The sequence below is a fragment of the Artemia franciscana genome, chromosome 13 (genome assembly GCF_032884065.1).
Source record: "Artemia franciscana chromosome 13, ASM3288406v1, whole genome shotgun sequence".
NCBI lineage: Eukaryota > Metazoa > Arthropoda > Branchiopoda > Anostraca > Artemiidae > Artemia > Artemia franciscana.
Window position 1 is genome coordinate 37,691,002 of NC_088875.1, and position 19,675 is coordinate 37,710,676.

The window sequence follows — 19,675 nt, forward strand, 5'->3', positions numbered from 1 at the left end:
TTTAATAAAATTCGTTTAGAGCCTAAACTTTGGACAAAAATCATATGGGTGACATAAAACTTATAAGCATGTTTCAAGAGCATAAAATACATCATTTCCACATCAGGAGTGGTCGTATCGTTTTTAGTATTTATGAAATATAGAAAGTTACACAAGATGACAAACTGCTTCGCTGAAAACTAGAATTCAACAAGGAACGTGTTATTTTAGCGTTTTTAAAAGACAGACGCAGGAAATGATTATTTTATTTTTTATGACACATGCAAAATTAAACAAAATGACAAATGACTCCAAACAGCAAAAGAAAAAGACTTGGAACAAGAAACTGCAACAAATTAAAGTGAATTGCCCAAATGAGTATTTTAGATGTTTCAGAGGGTTATATGAATTAGAGAATATGATTCCGAATGAATCCGAACAGCTGACGTAAAGGACAAAGCCGTTTCCAGGGAAGCTGGATTAGGGGGCTTGACCCCCCCCCCCCGAAATGTTTGTCTGACTTGTAAAAACATAACAAAATTAATATAAACACATTTGCTAAGCGTTATTAGAATTTTTGTACTCCCCCTGGAAAAACCATTTTGTCAACCCTTTTCTTGAAAAAAATCCCGGATTCGGCTGTGGTAAAGGGCATGGACAAAAATTGGAGTTAATGACGAACAAAAATGTAGCTCAAGCGATATCTAAGGCTAAAAGACAGTTGACAACCAGTGTCACAAAGAATACATCGCATTGTAAATGAAATCTGTGGTTAGAAGAGAAGCAAAAGTGAGAATCACAATGAGCTCCAGAAGAAAACAAATCCCATGAAATGGATGTTTTTTAGATGTATTAACAGGAATGAGGATTTGAATTCACGCCTCACTTTCTTAAATCAATCATTATTGCTTATTTGACACATCATAAATTGAAACAAAAGAAAAACAAATATTTATTCTCCCTTATAACGGGCAACAATTGTATTTATTAAAAAAAATTGTCTAATCTTTAAAACCTTTTTTTTAAGTCTTTAAAAATGAATCTTCTTTAATGCGTTGTTTTATTTAAAACATATTTTATTATCTTCTTAAGTTTTTGCCTAGGGTAATTGCATCTAACCTAACCTGATTCCATGATATCAAGATGAAGTAGCAAATACAGGCACTTCATATGAAAGAGGCGGTCTTAAAAACACCGGAGAGGGCTATTTCCATTGGAAGTTAGAAGTTATAGTGCCCTTTTGAAGAGTCAAAAGCAATCAGATGGCAGCTAGCTCCTCACGTCCTCTTTTCCCAAATGCTTTCAATCAAATATTTGTTATAACAATTTTTTCAACATAGTCCAAAGACAAGATAGCAAAAACTAAAAGCAAGGGTTATAAATTAAGTCCTGGCAAGGCTTTTACGGAAGGGGTAATCAAGGAAATCTACAGGAAGCTCATCTGATTGGTAATTGAAAGTTCCAGTTCCCTCTTTAGGAGTCAAAAGTGATATGAGGGATACTAGGCCCCCACGCCCTACTTTCCCCAAAATTCATCCAATTAAAATTTTTGGATAGTCATTTTACTAAAAGCAGTCCTAAGATAATATAAGAATGTCTCAAGGGTTGACAAAACCTCCTAGATACCGGGGACAGGGAGTGTAAGTTGTAAGTATAGAAGTTATAAGTCAAATTTTTGCTTAATTCTAAGACGCTCAAAACTGTAGAAACATACATTTTATAAACAAATAAATATTTGGTAGTAAAAACGAAAACAAATTAATTAAAAAAACTGCATAACAAGAAATCTTTCAAAGAAAAGTTAAGAGCCATATTAAACTCAAGACGAGCAGAAATTAGTTCCTATTGTAGTTCAAAATCAAAACGACTAATAGTTACTATTAAAGAATAAATAAAACCAAACCAACCAGAAATTGAAGTTAATGATCATAGCAAACATAAAGATAACAGGTGCAAAACTAAATTAATCTTATAGATTTCATATTTAATTGTTTATTTATTTTCCCCCAGAGGCCCTTCAGCCCCCACCCCCTTTTCCCCAAGATCATCTTGTCAAAATGTCGGCCCAAGCCCTAATAGATGTGTTTTTGGTGTTGAGCCCCCCATCCCCAGCCCTGGGGCAAGAGCAGTGAGATATGAAAGTTTCTTACGGTTACTTAGATACTCTAATTACTTTTATACTTTGTTTACTTTGATTCTTTGATACTTTGTTTACTTTGATTCTTTGATTCTTTGTTACTTTGATAATAGTTTTGTGAGTATGAAGAAACTTAGTTGCTGAAAAAATTTTTAATGGGGAATATTGAAAAATTTGAAGCTTAGCACCCAAAAACGAACAGTAACTAATTAGATAACCTTTAAGAAAAAAAGAAAAGTAAACGCCATACTAAACTTAAGATCAGAAGAAATAGAAGCCTACAGTAACTCACACTAAAAACAGCCAAAAATTACTATTAAAGAATAAATGAAACCCAAAACCAACAGAATTTAAGTAAACAATCATAGCAAAAAAAAAAAAAAAAAAAATAAAAACAGACAGCAGGCACTAATATATATGCTTAGACAAATCTCAAAACGAGTTTAGCTTAAGTTGAATATGCAAATCAATATTAAAACGAAAAAAAAATTGTTAAAGATGCATAAATGAAAACCAAAACGATGCATTTGGTTGTACAAAAGTTGTCGTAGAAACTTTAAAAAGGCTCATTCTATTAGATATTGCAACGTCTAGTGCCCTTCCTAACAGTCGAAAGTGGTGGGAGGGCAGCCAGCCTCCCATACCCACGCCCATCATTGTCCCAACTACATATAATCAAAATTTTGAGATAGATTTTTTATTCAGCGCAGTAGAAAGGTACGGTACTTATGTCTTTCAAATTTAACCTCCCCCCCAAGCCACCTGGGCAATTGTTGTAAGTTATACCCCAGGTGCGTATAAGATTTGCTTATGGAAAAGATTGTCCAGTGAACTTCTTGTGCCCTTTTTAATAGTTGAAAGCGATGGGAGGACAACCGAGCCCCCCTCCTCCCCCATCATTTATCAAATAACATCAAAATCTAAGTTTCAATCAAAATTTTTAGATTTTGTTAATTGCATAGCCATTTTGTTAAACACATTTGAAAGATTCAGTAATTACCTTTTTGGGGATGAAAATCCTCCCTTGGTCCTCATATAAGTTAAATTAGTTGTCCATCGTTAACATTTAATGTTTTCATGGAAAGGATTGTCTTATGAACTCCTGATGCAGCTCATTCAATTGGAAATCAGAAGTTCTAGTGTTCTTTTAAGAGTAATAAGAGATACGAGGGACAACTAGGCCCATCCCACGTCTTCTTTTCCTCAAAATACATCCGATAGAAATTTTGAGATAGCCATTTGGTTCAAAATAGTCTAAAGAACATATAAACCGGCTTTTGGGTTTAAAATAGCCCATCGAAGCCTGGGTGCAAGGGTTGTGAGTTATGCCCGGAAGGTATATACGTTTTACAGAATGTATGGTCGCATAAACTTCGGATATGGCTCATTTGATTGGAAATTAAAAATTATATTGCTCTACTTAAGAGTCAAAAGGGCAACTAATGAAACTAAAATGCATTTAAAATTTTTTCACTTTTTTACTTTAATAAGTAAAAAAATATTAAAAGTTTAAGCAATAAATATCAGTATATGTATATTAAACTAAAAATCCAAGCATATCTGTTTTTCTTTGTTTCAGTAAAGGGCAAATTATTTTATGGTTTTGAGAAGGCATGGGTGTTGGCAACGCTACTCGGGTTAATTTTTGCTCGTTTTGAGTTAGACTCCAATATTTATTATAGTTTCTGTTCGTTTTGAGACTCATTTATTTATTGATGATGATTTGTTGTAGTTCTACGCTTGGAAGTGTAATTGACTTTGTTTGTGCCCATTTTTGACTTAACAGAGCTTTTTACTTTTCTTTTAAAAACTTGTTTTGCGGAACAAGTTTTTTTTTTTAATTTATTACAAGAAATAACCGAGTAGAACTCAAAAGGAGCAAAAGCTCACATGAGTAGGTTGGATAATCCCCATGGCTTCTCAAGACCAGAACATAATTTATAATTTGCTAAAAAAAAAGAAAAAAAGAAAAGGCAAATGACTGCGGGTTGCCAGTTTAATATACATTTACTGATATTTATTCTTTTAAGTTTTAATAATTTTCAGTTTGTTATGGTAAAACATATAAAAAATGAAACTATATTTTGTTTTCAGTAAAATACAAATTATGTTCTGGTCTTGAGGGGGCACGGGGGTTTTCAGTCATAATTTAATTAATTTTATTATTTTTTACTTTTTGCTCCTTTTGGGTTTGACTCGGTAATATATTGTAATTTGTGTTCGTTTTGAGTTTTATTTATTTAATGATGGTGATTTGTGGTAGTTTTACGCCTGGAAAAATATTCCATTTTTTTCGCTCATATTTGGACTACTGGAGGTCTTTACTTTCTGTAAAAAAAAAAAAAAAAACTTGTTTTGCGGATAAAGTTGTTTTTAATTAATTTCTGTTGGTTTTTTATTGAAATAGTCTTTATCAAGAAAAAAAATATATCTCTTCAGTTTTTTTCTATAGGAATCTACAGTTTGCCTTGCTATTTGTAAGTTGGAAACTTTTCCAACAATTATTAATCCAGACACAAATGTTATTGTTTAATTTGATTTTATAACTCCTCAAATTGACTTGAAAATACATATTACCCTAAATATTCTATCTATGCTCTTTGACAGCATGAAGACACATAGATTGTTTTGATTTAAAAAGAATAAGATTGTTTTGATTTAAAAAGAATATTAGAGCAGAAGAAGAAATAGCCCAGAAAGTCTTTCTAGATATATTGCTGAGGTGTGTTATTGACAATCATTAAATAAAAAAAAAACAAGTTTTTTTTTAACTGAAAGTAAGGAGCGACATTAAAACTTAAAACGAACAGAAATTACTTCGTGTATGAAAGGGACTGCTTCTTCATCAACGCTCCGCTCTTTACGCTAAAGTTTGACTCTTTCAACTCTACTTTTTACAACAGTAAAAAACTTTAGCGTAAAGAGCGGGGCGTTGATGAGGAAGCAGCCCCTTTTATATACGAAGTAATTTCTGTAACCAATATCCCTAGATACTGGTCCAACAAAATGGCTGTCTCAAAATTTTTACTGGATGTGTTTGGAAAATGAATGGGCTTGGGAGAAGGTTTCCTTGCCCTCCATTCTCTTTTAACTCTTAAAAAGGGCACTAGAACTTTTAATTTTAATCGAGTTTTCCTTTAGAAGTTTCAATTACATTTCTAGCTTATATAGAGCAGTGATGCCCGTGATCTTGCTTATATGACCTTTTGGAAACCTGTATGCATATAGTTTTTTATTTAATACCTCCCTTAATACCCTTAGCGTCATGAGTTAAGTAACCGTAGTGGTATTATTGCTAGTATGCACGTAGTGAATTATGGCTAGTAAAAGCCGCCACTAATAAACCTTAAAAGACTAACTAAATAATATAAGCCATTCCTGAGATATTGATTTGTCACCTTTTTGAAAATCTACATGCTTATAGTTTTTTTTGAGTTAGTTCAACAGCAGCCTAATTGTTCCTTAAAAGCTTCACCTTAATACTCTTAGTTGGTTTACTAGACATACATGTAGTAGCAATAGTAGGAGCCTGAGCATAGCACTTTTTGTTTCTTCAGCATTGTCTTCCACACAGGCTAAAAGTTTCAACTTAATACCCTCAACTGTTCCTGAAGCGTTTCTAATAAGTTCTCTTAAAAACCTGTGTGGACATAGTGTGTTTCAGTTCAGTTCTATACAGTTTCAATATTTTACAAATTTTCCCCCTGAATACCCTTAATTTTAGCTGTAGTAGTTGTCACAGTAACAGTATTAGTACTACTAGTAATTGTGTTAATCGTAATAGCAGTAATCCTAGTAGCAGCAGTATTATTCACGTAATACCTTTTGGTCAGTTGAACATTTTTCTCGCCAAGTCTTGGAGGTGTCAACTTAATAAAATTAGTCATTGCTAGGATATTACTGATATGCTTGTTTGATAACCTGTTGGTTCGCACGCTTCTTGAAATTTTCATCTCAATATTCTTAGCCATACAAGCAGTTGCAACAGTAGCAGTAGTAGTAATTGTAGCAGCAAATGTAGCAGTAATATTATTATTAGTAGTAGCGTGGACATATTGCCTTTTGGTCAGATGATCTTCCACTTTGAGAACTCTCTGAAAGCTCTAAATTAATATCTAAATCAATTCTTGAGATACGCTCTTTTGAGAATGTAGTTGCAAATGCAAATATTGCCTTTTTGATCATCTCCCTTATTGTTTTCTGAAAGTTCCAAACTACTATACTCATTCATTCCTCAGTTACGCCCTTTTGATAATCCGTATACATATAGCGTGTTATAACTTAGTTCAACGCCCTGCTGAACATTCTCTGAAAAGTTCAACTGAATGCCCTTCGTCTATTCGAAAAGTAATGTTTAAAATGTATACCTTTCTCAATAACATATACTATATGTAAGGAATGAACGAATTACTCTGAGGACTGTGGGGAGGTCAATGCCGACCAAAATAGCTCTCTTAAACTTTTGATTAAATTATTTTTGTGAATGATAGGCTTGGGAGAATGGTTGCCCTCTATTCACTTTTGACTCTTAAAAAGGGTAGTGGAACATCCGATTTTAAATTAAAGAATCCTTCTCGAAGTTTATACGACCACCCGTTCCCTAAAAAACTTATATTACCCGAGGCATATCCTAAGACCCATGCTCCTCTGCTCTGGGGGATCTTTTCCACCCTGAAGACATTGCTATGTGCTCTTTGGACTATTTTGAACGAAATGGCTATCTCTCAATTTCAACAGTACGTGTTTGGGGAATAGAAGGTGTCGAGGAGGCTGGCTAGTTGCCCTCCATCACTTTTGATTGACGCTTAAAAGGGAACTAGAACCATACTTTTCTGATCAGACGATCCTCCTTTAAAATTCATTCGACCACTCTTTCCACAACAACTTTATTTTCCCAACGAGGTGTACCTTATAGCCCTTGTCCCCAGACTCTAGGAGGTTGTAACAACTTCAAAGACCTTTTTATGCGATCTTTGAAATGATTTTGAATAAATTGATATCTCTAAATTTCAATCAGCTGCATTTCAGCAAGAAAAGACGTGTGGGGTATGTGTGCTGCCCTCCGATCACTTTGACTCTAATAAGAGGCACTATAAATTCCCATTACCAATTTAATGAGCTCCCTCCGAAGTTTGTTCGATCATCCTTTCTATAAAAACCATAGCCGACATGCCCCATGGCATAACTTACAACCCTTACTCCTGGGCTCTGGGGGGATTATTTCAACCCTTAAAACATTCTTTGGACTATTGTGAATAAAATGATCATCTCATAATTTTGATCAGATGCGTTTGAGGAAAGAAAATGTCAGGGAAGGGATCTAGTTGCCCTCCATCACTTTTGATTTACTCTTAAAAGGGAACTAGAACCATAAATTTCCAATCAAATGCACCTCCTCTAAGGTTTACACAACCGTTCTTTCCATAAGAATGTTATACCCCTGGGTTATACCTGCAACCCTTGCCTCCAGACTTTGGGAGGTTGTATCAACTCCAAAGACCTTTTATGTGACATTTAGACTATTTTTGAACAAATAGCTATCTCTTAATTTCTATGAGATGAACTTCGGAAAAGAACCGCCGCGTGGGGGGGATTGTTGCCTTTCGATCACTTTGATCCTTAAAAAAGGCACTAGAACTTCTAATTACCAATTTAATGAACACCTTCCAAAGTTTATACGACCATTCTTCCATAAGAACCTAATATACCCCCAGGGCATAATTTGAAACCCTTGCTCTGAAGGCTGTGACGTGACTGTTATCCTTAAGGAAATAATTTCCGGACCTTTCAACTTCATTGAACACAATGGTAATCTCAAAATTTTGATTGAACGTGTTCCGGGAAATGATGGGTGTGAGAGGGGGCCAGTTGCCCTCCAATCAATTTTGACTATTAAAAAGGGCACTAGCCCTTTCAGTTTCCAAGCAAATGAGCCCCTTTTGAAGTTTCTATGACAAATTCTTTTATACGACCTATATGGCCAAAAAAAATATTCATAATAATAAATTGTGCCCATATTGCTCTTTAGTTAGGCAACGCTATTGCGCTGCCTATTATTTCTGGTGGTTTTGAGTTTGAGCTACAATAGGAATTTATTTCTAGTGATCTTAAGTTTAATATGTCCTTCATTTTTCTTTGAAAATCTTATTTTTCGCAAAGTTTATTTTAATTAATTAAAATGCCATTACCAGCTTATATTCTAAGATTATCCGCTAGATTCAGGATTCTACGGCAAAATTTTTTAAAAACGTAATTTGATTTAAAAATTATTTTGTCTTGACTTAAAATAAAAAGATAAAACAAAAACTTTTGTTTTCAACTCGGTATTTCCTCACAGCTTTGTTCAATAAATGGTAAAATTAATTGGTAAAATGGTTACTGTCTTACAGTTAAAGGATCGTTTCTGTGCTTTAACTTCTCGTAACTCCATAAATGACAGAATTTCGTTTTTGCTAACTCAATTGCGAGAAATTGCTCGAAACTGACATTAACAGTTTGACCTCTGATTATAATGCATTATTAGAGAAAAGTATTAGGGAAAGAAACAAATTTAAAACCCAACCCGTCCTTATTTTGTTGCTACATTAGGTAACCGCTCCGTTGGTATTTACATGTCATGACATAACATTCGATGTTGTAATAAAGTTGTGGTTTTTCTTAGATCTGGTCTAATGATTTTACTGCTTGTGATTTTGGAAATATTTTTCAATATTTTGAATATTTAATGTTTATTTGTTAAAAGTTTTTGTTATGTATATGTATAATAAAATAGGTGATGATTTGGTTAAAAAAAAACAAAAAAAAGAAAAAAAAGAAAAAAACTGTTTTTGCAATCTAGCAATTAAGATAAAGGAGCATTTGAACAAGGTCTTGACTTTACTCATCCATCCAATCACCTAGGACAAAAAAAAATATAACCAATCCCTTAGCCAAGTAATCATGTCCAAAATCGAGCAAAGTTATCATTCATCAATGTAAGTCGTTTTACAACTACAAGTAAAAGGACCTTAAATCTAATAAAATTTTCCCGGGATGATCACCTTACATCAAGGCTCCTCAGAGGAATACACACTTGCCAATACAGGTTTCGGCGCATTTAATTCCTGACCCTAGCAAGTGAGCTTGCCTGCCCAAGAAATTATGGCATACCCTTGCATAGAGGATGCCATAACTTGAGAATTATATAAAAAACTAAACACACATATATATATATATATATATATATATATATATATATATATATATATATATATATATATATATATATATATATATATATATATATATATATATATATATATATATATATATGACGACAAAGACCATACAGCCTTTCCATCACAAACAACAAAAACAAGAAGAACAATAGGGATTTTTTTAAGACAGTGGGAAACAAATTAGAATGAATATTTTGGCCCTATGTCCAAGGGCCATCCTCAGCAATACAAATAAGAAAGGGGATAAAATCAATAAAACTAAAATGATTGTTTTTTCAAAACAGTTCCAGCATCTTTACCTCAGCGATGTTCAACCTGGACTGATAAATAAATTGTTATGAAACGAGAAAATTCATTGAAATGAAAGAAAATGATTTAAAAACATGTTTTTAATGACAGCCTAGCTTTTTTCGCTGCTGATCTTATAGGTCTATTTGTGACAGGTTCTGTTGGTCAGTACTGAACTTGTTTTCAAGGTTACAACAAATAAACTAATCGGATTATCTTTTTACATTGTTCATTATCTGACCTAGCTACTGCCTTGAATTAAATGTACTGTTACGAAGTAACTTGCAATTACTGAATAAGTTTTGCAAATTGGAATTGAAATTTTTTGGATGATTATTTATTTGTGTAATTTGCAAATTGTAGACCCTCTTGGGGAAAGTGCACTGCTCAGTGATACGCAGGAAAGTCTTTTAGGTCGACTCTACACATGTGGGATTGGAATCCACTTGGATGCAATAGGGAGGCTCGGCCCTCACTTAAAGATAAGTCTTTTTGCTTTGTTTATTGACTTCTAAAGATAAGATACTGTTAATAATAATAATAATAATAATATAAATATACATATATATATATATATATATATATATATATATATATATATATATATATATATATATATATATATATATATATATATATATATATATATATATATATATATATATATATATATATATATATATATATATATATATATATATATATATATATATATATATATATATATATATATATATATATATATATCTTTTTTTATTTTTTCTTTTTTCTTTTTCTTTTTTCATTTTTTAGTTTTTTCTTTTTTTCTTTTTATTTTTTAGTTTTTTGCCATTTTTTATTTTTTAATTTTTTCTTCTTTTTTTTAGTTTTTCTTTCTTTTTTTAGTTTTTTTCCTTTTTTCGGTTTATTTCTTTTTTTTAGCTTTTTCCTTTTTTTTATAGAAGATAGTGTAACAGACAGGAGACGGACAGAGGGAAAGTACATATATATATACTAGCTGTTGAGGTGGCGCTTCGCGCCACCCCAACACCTAGTTGGTGGGTGCGCTTTGCGCCCCCCAAGCCCCCCCGCGCGCGTAAGTCGTTACGCGCCATATTAGTTACGCGCCATTGTAGTTGGGTCCCTGTATCCCAGCTGTGAATAGATATATATATATATATATATATATATATATATATATATATATATATATATATATATATATATATATATATATATATATATATATATATATATATATATATATATATATATATATATATATATATATATATATATATATATATATATATATATATATATATATATATATATATATATATATATATATACTAGCTGTTGGGGTGGCGCTTCGTCCCGGCGTCCCCTTTGTAGTTGTGTCCCTGTGTCCCGGTCGTCATTTATATTCCTTGTGTCCCGGTCGTCATTTGTGTCCCGGTGTCCCAGCCTTTGATTTCTCTTTGAGTGTCCCGGGCGTCATTTATATTTCTTGTGTCCCGGTGTCCTGGTCGTCATTTATATCCCCCTGTGCCCCCCGGCGTCCCCGTTGTAGTTGTGTCCCTGTGTCCCGGTTGTCATTTATATTCCCTGTGTCCCGGTCGTCATTTGTATCCCGGTGTCCCGGTCTGTATATAGATTCGTTTTTTTAGGTTTGTTTTTCTCCTTTATTTTTCATTTTTTTTCCTTTTTTATTTATTTTTTTTTAGTTTTTTTAGTTTTTTAGCTTTTTTAGTTTTTTTATTAGTTTTTAGTTTTTTTTTTCTTTTTATTTTTTTTTTCTTTTTAGTTTTTTTGTAGTTTTTACCTTTTTTTTAGTTTTTTATTTTTTTTTTACTTATGTCCTGGTCGTCATTTATACTCCCTGTGTCCCGGTCGTCATTTGTGTCCCGGTGCTTTGTTGATGGTGATTGCTAATCGAACATTCCTTTTGTCCCGGTCGCTTTCTCTTTGAGTGTCGTCATTTATATTCCCTATGTGCCGGTGTCCCGGTCGTCATTTGTGTCCCGATGTCCCGGTCTGTAATTTCGTCAGTTGAAAACATGACGTCAGTCGACACACAAACATGACGTCACCCGACAGACAGACCCACACACACACAGACAACTTATTTTTATATATATAGATATATGTTTTTAACTACGTAAAACTTGCGAATATACAACATTCTTCGCTGTCCCATTGTCTGTGCATATAAATAGATTGTCAGGTTTACTGACTCTTGAACATGCAACATATAATTGTCCATGGGAAAATCAATCCGTATTCAGATCTATACCTCATTATTCTAATGATTGCCCTTGAGCTTTGTTGATGGCGATTGCTAATCGAACATTCCCTGTGTCCAGATCGCCATTTGTGTCCCGGTGTCCCAGTTTGTAATTTCTCTTTTAGTGTCCCGGTCGTCATTTATATTCCCTGTGTCCCGGTGTCCCGGTCGTCATTTGTGTCCCGGTGTCCCGGCCTGTAATTTCATCAGTTAACAAACATGACGTCAGTCGACAAACAACTTCATGACGACATACAGCTCAATCCTTATAATGACGTCAGTCGACAAACAAACATGACGTCAATCGACAGACATAACACACATACAATTTATATATATCTATCTATATATATAAAAATAAGTTGTCTGTCTGTGTGTCTGTCTGTCTGTCAGGTGACGTCATGTTTCTGTGTCGACTGACGTCATGAAATTAGTTTTCGTCATTTTTGCTATGACGGTGACGTCATTAAAGATATTTAAGACATATATGTTCACGTAGAAATCTATTAATGTTTAAGTTTAAAATGACTGATGAACTTACAATGGCAAAAGCCGATGAAGATGCTCAAAGAGTCTATGCCAAAAAACTTGCTGCTGATAGAGAAAGTCAGAAAAGAAAGCGTGCCGAGGAATCAAAAGAACAGCAAGGAAACAGCTACTTCGGCTTGAATACATTCGTTTTGAGCAGCTTCCTCGGGTGTTGCCATTGTAGGTTCTTCAGTCATTTTACAATTAGAAATTTCTCTTTCAACGGTCTTCTTAAAATTAAAAATTTGTCTTTGAATGATATTCTTAAATACCTGTGTCCTGGTCGTCATTTATATTCCCTGTGTCCTGGTCGTCATTTGTGTCCCGGTATCCCAGTCTGTAATTTCTCTTTGAGTGTCCCGGTCGTTATTTATATTCCCTCTGTCCCGGTCGTCATTTGTGTCCCGGTCTGTAATTTCTCTTTGAGTGTTTTTTCTTTTTAGTATTTTTTAGTTTTTTACATTTTTTCTTTTTTCAGTTTTCTTTTTCTTCTTTATTTTTCAGCTTCACTATGAAATACATATCGCCGAACCTTTGTTTTTTTAACTAAAATCTGGTAGGCATTGATGACCTTATCCAAGTCAAAATCCCAAACCCAATCATCATCGCTATCATTTTCAGTTTTGATATGTTTTGACTCTCGCTGTCCAGGTGGATCTTAATCTAACTGCACGGTTTTGCGTTCTTTAGCCTCAAGCCTGTTTCCTTGCTGTTCTTTTGATTCCTCGGCACGCTTTCTTTTCTGACTTTCTCTATCAGCAGCAAGTTTTTTGGCATAGACTCTTTGAGCATCTTCATCGGCTTTTACCATTGTAAGTTCATCAGTGATTTTAAACTTAAACATTAATAGATTTCTACGTGAATATATATGTCTTAAATATCTTTAATGACGTCACCGTCATAGCAAAAATGACGACAACTAACTTCATGACGTCAGTCGACACAGAAACATGACGTCACCTGACAGACAGACACACAGACAGACAACTTATTTTTATATAGATAGAAGATATATATATATATATATATATATATATATATATATATATATATATATATATCTTCTATATATATAAAAATAAGTTGTTTGTGGGTTATGTCTGTCTGTCTGTCCGCATATGACGTCTGAATTATTTCATCATATACCAATTCAAAAACGAAAGTATACAAGCTGATGTAGCTGAGTTGGTAACGCTGTATGTTCCAGGTTCTAGGTTCGAGAGGTTCCACGTTCAAACCTTACAAGAACTACAAAAAAAAACAAAAAAAAAATAAAAAGCTAAAAAAAGTAAAAAAAAGGTAAAAAACTAAAACCTAAAAAAGAAAAAAAACTAAAAACTAATAAAAATAACTAAAAAAAGGTAAAAACTACAAAACAAACCAAAAACTAAAAAAAAAACTAAAAAAAGGTAAAAAACTAAAAAAAACTAAAAAAGGAAAAAACTGAAAAATAAAGGAGAAAAAGAAAACTAAAAAAATAAAAATAAAAGGGGGATATATAGGGGGGATATATAAATGACGATGGAGACACAGGGAATGTTTGATTAGCAATCACCATCAACAAAACTCAAGTGCAATCATTAGAATAATGAGGTATAGATCTGAATACGGATTATTGTTCCCATGGACAATTATATGTTGCATGTTCAAGAGTCGGTAAACCTGTAGTGGGACACAGGGACACAACTACAATGGCCCGTAACTAATATGGCGCGTAACAACTTACGCTCGCGGGGGGGCTTATATATATCCTCTATATATATAAAAATAAGTTGTCTGTCTGTCAGGTGACGTCATGTTTCTGTGTCGGCCAAAAAACTTGCTGCTGATAGAGAAAGTAAGAAAAGAAATCGTGCCGAGGAATCACAAGAACAGCAAGAAAACAGGCTTGCAGCTGATAGAGAAAGTAAGAAAAGAAAGCGTGCCGAGGAATCACAAGAACAGCAAGAAAACAGGCTTGCGGCTAAAGAACGCAAAACCGCGCAGTTAGATGAAAATCCACCTGGAAAGCGAGAGTCAAAACATATCAAAACTGAAAATGATAGCGATGATGATTGGGTTACATGCCTTGTAACCTTTGGTTACATGCCAATCATGCGATGATGATTGGATGATGATTAGGTCATCAATGCCTACCAGATTTAAGTTAAAAAACAAAGGTTCGGCGATATGTACTTCATAGTGACGCTGAAAAATAAAGAAGAAAAAAAAAAATGAAAAAATGTAAAAAACTAAAAAAAACTAAAAAGAAAAAACACTCAAAGATAAATTACAGACCGGGACACAAATGACGACCGACACAGAGGGAATATAAATGACGACCAGGAACCTCAAAGAAAAATTACAGACTGGGACACCCGGACACAAATCACGACCGGGAATATAAATGACGACCGGGAGGCAGGGACACAACTACAACGGGGACGCCGGGGGCACAGAGGGGATATATAATTGACGACCGAGACACAGGGATTGTTTGAATAGAAATTACAGACCGGGACACCGGGACACAAATGACGACCGGGACACTGGGACAGATGGAATATAAATGACGACCGAGACACTCAAAGAGAAAAGACAAACTGGGACACCAGGACACAAATGACGACCGGGACACAGGGAATATAAATGCTATTTATATGCACAGAATGTTGTACATTCGCATGTTTTACGTAGTTAAAAATATATATTTATATCTATCTCTATTCACAGGTGGGACACAGGGACACAGCTACAATGGCGCGTAACGACTTACGCGCGCGGGGGGGCTTGGGGGGGCGCAAAGCTCCCCACCAACTAGGTGTTGGGGTGGCGCGAAGCGCCACCCCAACAGCTAGTATATATATATATATATATATATATTATATATATATATATATATATATATATATATATATATATATATATATATATATATATATATATATATATATATATATATATATATATATATATCCCTTCAGGATTTTTCTTTGTTTTCCTTATTAAAAAACACCTTTTTTTGACATTTTCATTGAAAACAAGGAAATATGGAAAACAAAGAAAAATCCTGAAGGGATAATAATATTGGGACAATTCATCCCCCCTCCACCACCAATCGGTACCCCTGTTGACAATTTGGGGCAGGCCAAGTTAGCTGCCATATAATATGTCAAGACACATCTTAAAAAGATGTTACTTTAACTTAAGTTAAATAATAAAGTGAAAGTTTTATTTAGTTAATTAATCTTTATACTAACTTGAAAGAAGTAGATTTAAAACGGAAGAAATTGACGCTTCCCTTCGAATGCTCGTCTGTCATTATTTATTCTTCGTCTACAAGTTATGTTTCTGTGTAGAGTTTTCATAGGTAAAACTCCGTTGACTGTAACAAATATAGAGAGAAAAAAACATGTTTTCCTCCCAAGAAATTTAAAGACTAATTTGACTTTCTTTACGTATTATAGATGAAAGAGAAAACTATTGAGAATTTATTTGTTCTTTAAATTGCAATTAGCAAATTCCTTAGAGGACTTGAGGGGGGACGCAACCACAAAAATTTGTGGCAATTTTTTTCTTTTAAGCAGGACTTTCTTCTATTTTAGTTGCCGGATTTCACCTTTTGGCTCATTGTCTGTTTATTTTGGGATTCATTACTTAGTTTATGGCTTTTTCTTTTTGCTTAAGGTCTTAATTCTTTGATATGTCAAAGCCTAATCCTTAATCTAATTCCTTTTTAACATAGCTCCTTATATTTTGTTAATAAACTTCGTTTTTATATCAATTAAATAAAAAAACAAGTTTATTTAACTGAAAGTAAAGAGCGGCATAAAACTTAAACGAACAGAAATTATTAGGTATATGAAGGGGGATACGCAACTCGACACCTTGCTCTTTACGCTAAAGTTTGATTTCTGTTCCAAATCTTTAAGAACGACACCTGAGACCCTATGTTTGTTTAATTAGAACAATAAGAAGCTTTTTTAAAAGTACTTAAACACTTAAAACTTATTTTAACTTATTTTTTAAAAGTACTTTATAATTTTTAATCGTTTTTAAGTAATGCCAGGAAATCTGGCTACACTTCCACGGAAAATCCCTTCTCCCCGCATATTTATTCTCTAGTCAATTTAATCCTGGTGAAAATGTACCCCAGAAAACCATCCTTAACATCTCCATGCGTCAAATAGAGTTGGCGTAGGGAAAGCATGACGAATTTTGTGTAGGAATTCTTGCAAATTTCCCCAGCGTAAGATTTTCTTTGACAAATTCCCTACCTGGAAACTTCCCTCCTGATAGAAAATCCCACAAGCAGAAAATTCCTCCACCCCTACCCAAAAAATGTATACATACTTTTCATTAAAAAACAGTATTTGTAAACAATCGGCAACTTTTGCAACTAGAAGACCTTTCGCCTAGGGCTGTGGGTGATCATGATATCTCCAAAAGCCTAAGTGATCGTCCTTTCAACTATGCTGAAACAATGGGCAAAATGAAATAATGGAACAACTAATGTCAGTTTCTATTATGACAACCTAACCATATTCTTCACCATGCAAAACAAAACCTTCAAGCCATATACTTCCGTACTTAAATACGTACGTAAGGACTAAGTACTTAAGCACAATTAACTTCGAGTACTTAGTGCAGATACTTAATTACAAATTTGGTTGAGTACTTTTTGCTTATGCTTAAATACTATTTTGCACTTACCCAACATGGCCTACATTTTAGGAGTTAGAGACCTAAATCATTTATCTCATTCCCAAAGAACTACTTTAAGAGATTTTTTTTTTTTTTACTTTTCTTTGAAAAAATTCTTCTTTTTTGAAAGTTCTTTTTTAACTAATTCTTATTCCTTTTTGATTGCAAGAAGTTTGGTTTCGGATAAAACAATGAAAATTTATCCAGTTTTTCATGCGTCTAGCGTAAGAAAAAACTCTAATTTAGTAGTTCTTATTAGGAGCTTTTGACTTATTTCCCTACCTTCTTACCATTTCTTGAAAGTTTCATTTAAATACAACCAGACATTCCTGTAGCCTTCCAGATCTGCCTTTCTGACAACCTAAATTCACATAATGTTTTTCGATTGAACATCCTAACCCTTAGCTGCTCCCAAAGACGTTGCGGATTTACTTTGTTGATGACACATTGTCTTTTTATTTACCTTAAAATCCCTAATGCATTCCCTGAAGGTTAAAACACTTTTCAACTTACCCTGAAAGTTTCAACTTAACGTTCTCAGTCATTCCTGAGATATTACTGATGTGCCTTTTTTATAATCTGCATGCACATAATAGAAAAATAAACAAATAAATTCTTACAAATACAGACAAAACAAAAACAAAGAAGAACTGACGCAAAAAACAATAAAAATAAATGCATGTCATTTGTAAAAACATATGCACGATCAACGAAGGACAATTTCAGATGTGCTTTCACTAGTAATCTGCCTCTGATATCTCTTATTTCTTTTCTGCATCGCGGGCGCTGGACTAGCAACTACGTACTGCAAGGATAGGGAACTGTTGTTAGCCCATAGAGGTAGCCGTAGCGTAGCAAATATTCCGAATAGTTGTAGCTACACTTCGGTATATCCATAATATCTGACGCAGTAAGAAGAGACCAAACTGGTGCAAGAGCGAGCAGATGTCGAACAAAAAATACATTATAAACAGTAGCTAAGATACGGTAGTTAAACTTAAATTTTAATGCAACTAATAAACCATACGCATTTCTAGATTGTCTGGCAAAAAACCTCTCAAAAGTTGACACGGGGTGCGAAGATTTCCTCCAATCGGTACACCAACATATGTCAGTGTATATTGTGCTTTAATAACATGTTCACCTAACTGAACATTTATCCGGCAGTCTGAGCAGTGATTGAACACCAGGAACTCAGTCTTACTCTCATTAAATTGAAGACCAATACATCTATACTTTCTATCGAAAATTCAAAAATTTCCCTCAATTCCAAAGAGCGTTCTACTAATATCAAGGATGTCATCTGCATATTTAGCTTGCAAAACATCCATACCTTAAATATACACATGGGCAGAACATTTTATTTTGGCACAATGATAGTATTAATAAACAGGGATGGAGAGGTAACAGCACCCTGTCTAATACCCTTTTTTACTGGAATTGGAGGAGTGAGTTTCACCGTACCAGGTGAGATGATGACTTTAACTCTGGTATTTAGCTTTTATAAATATTACTTACCAATTTAATGACAGAAATATTAACTCCACCCTTATAAGCAGTCAAAAAGATATGCGGATATACACTCTTGTCAAAAGCTCTAGATACGTCTAACCCAGCGAAATATAATACCTCATTACTTTCTTGAGCATGTAGAAGTAAATTAGCAATCAAATGGTGAGTGTAGTCGTGGCCTAATTCTTTCTTGAAGCCGAATTGGTTACCCGGTGTATAACACTCATCACTTATCTCGTTAATAATCTGTAGCTCAAAAACACAAAAAACGGTGACACCGTAATTGGCCTAAGAGAAGAACATTGGTCCGATGGCTTTCTCTTTTTTAATTCCGAGGTTCTTACTCCGGCACTGAACAAACCAGGAACTAACCACAACAGAATATCATCTGATGAGTAAGGTCAGGTGCTCAATCCTTAGAGGGGACGAGCATCTTAGATGCTTTGCACAGAGGCCATCAATACCAGGAAAAGTTTTCTTTTGTAGCTTAAAATTCCACGCAGTAACCGCAGATCGAGTAACAACAAAACTAATCTTACCAGTTGATAAGTCCTAGCAAACATACCACTGGTCACTGATAATTTTGACAGCCTTACAGGCTTTTAAATTATCTCTTTTGAGCACTTTCTATACGACATTAGGATTACTTGTGGCTTTGCTTGCTGGTTCAGCTACCGATTTAGCCTTGTGTTGCCAAACGTTGAAACGTTTTTCGTTTTCAGAAAAATTTCATTCACCTAACCTTGCCGTAGCATGCCAAACTCCTTCCAAACACGATACCAAAATTTCAATTTAGCACAAGAATCAATGAGGTTAGGGTTACCTGACCAACCATGCTTCTGAGTTCCATCACATGCTCTTCGTATTTCAGCCCAGTATATATTCAGCAAGGTTTGCTTCTGTACAAAGGTTAATAAGTTTTTGAGTAGATGAAACAGCACTTCGGTCTTTTCCGAATTAGAGTCACTAATAGCCTGGAACGTATGGACGTCCAAACAAGCCCAGTCAGTGGTTTCATTCCATTTACTAAAATTATCTGGACTTGGAACACTTGGTGCAATAAGT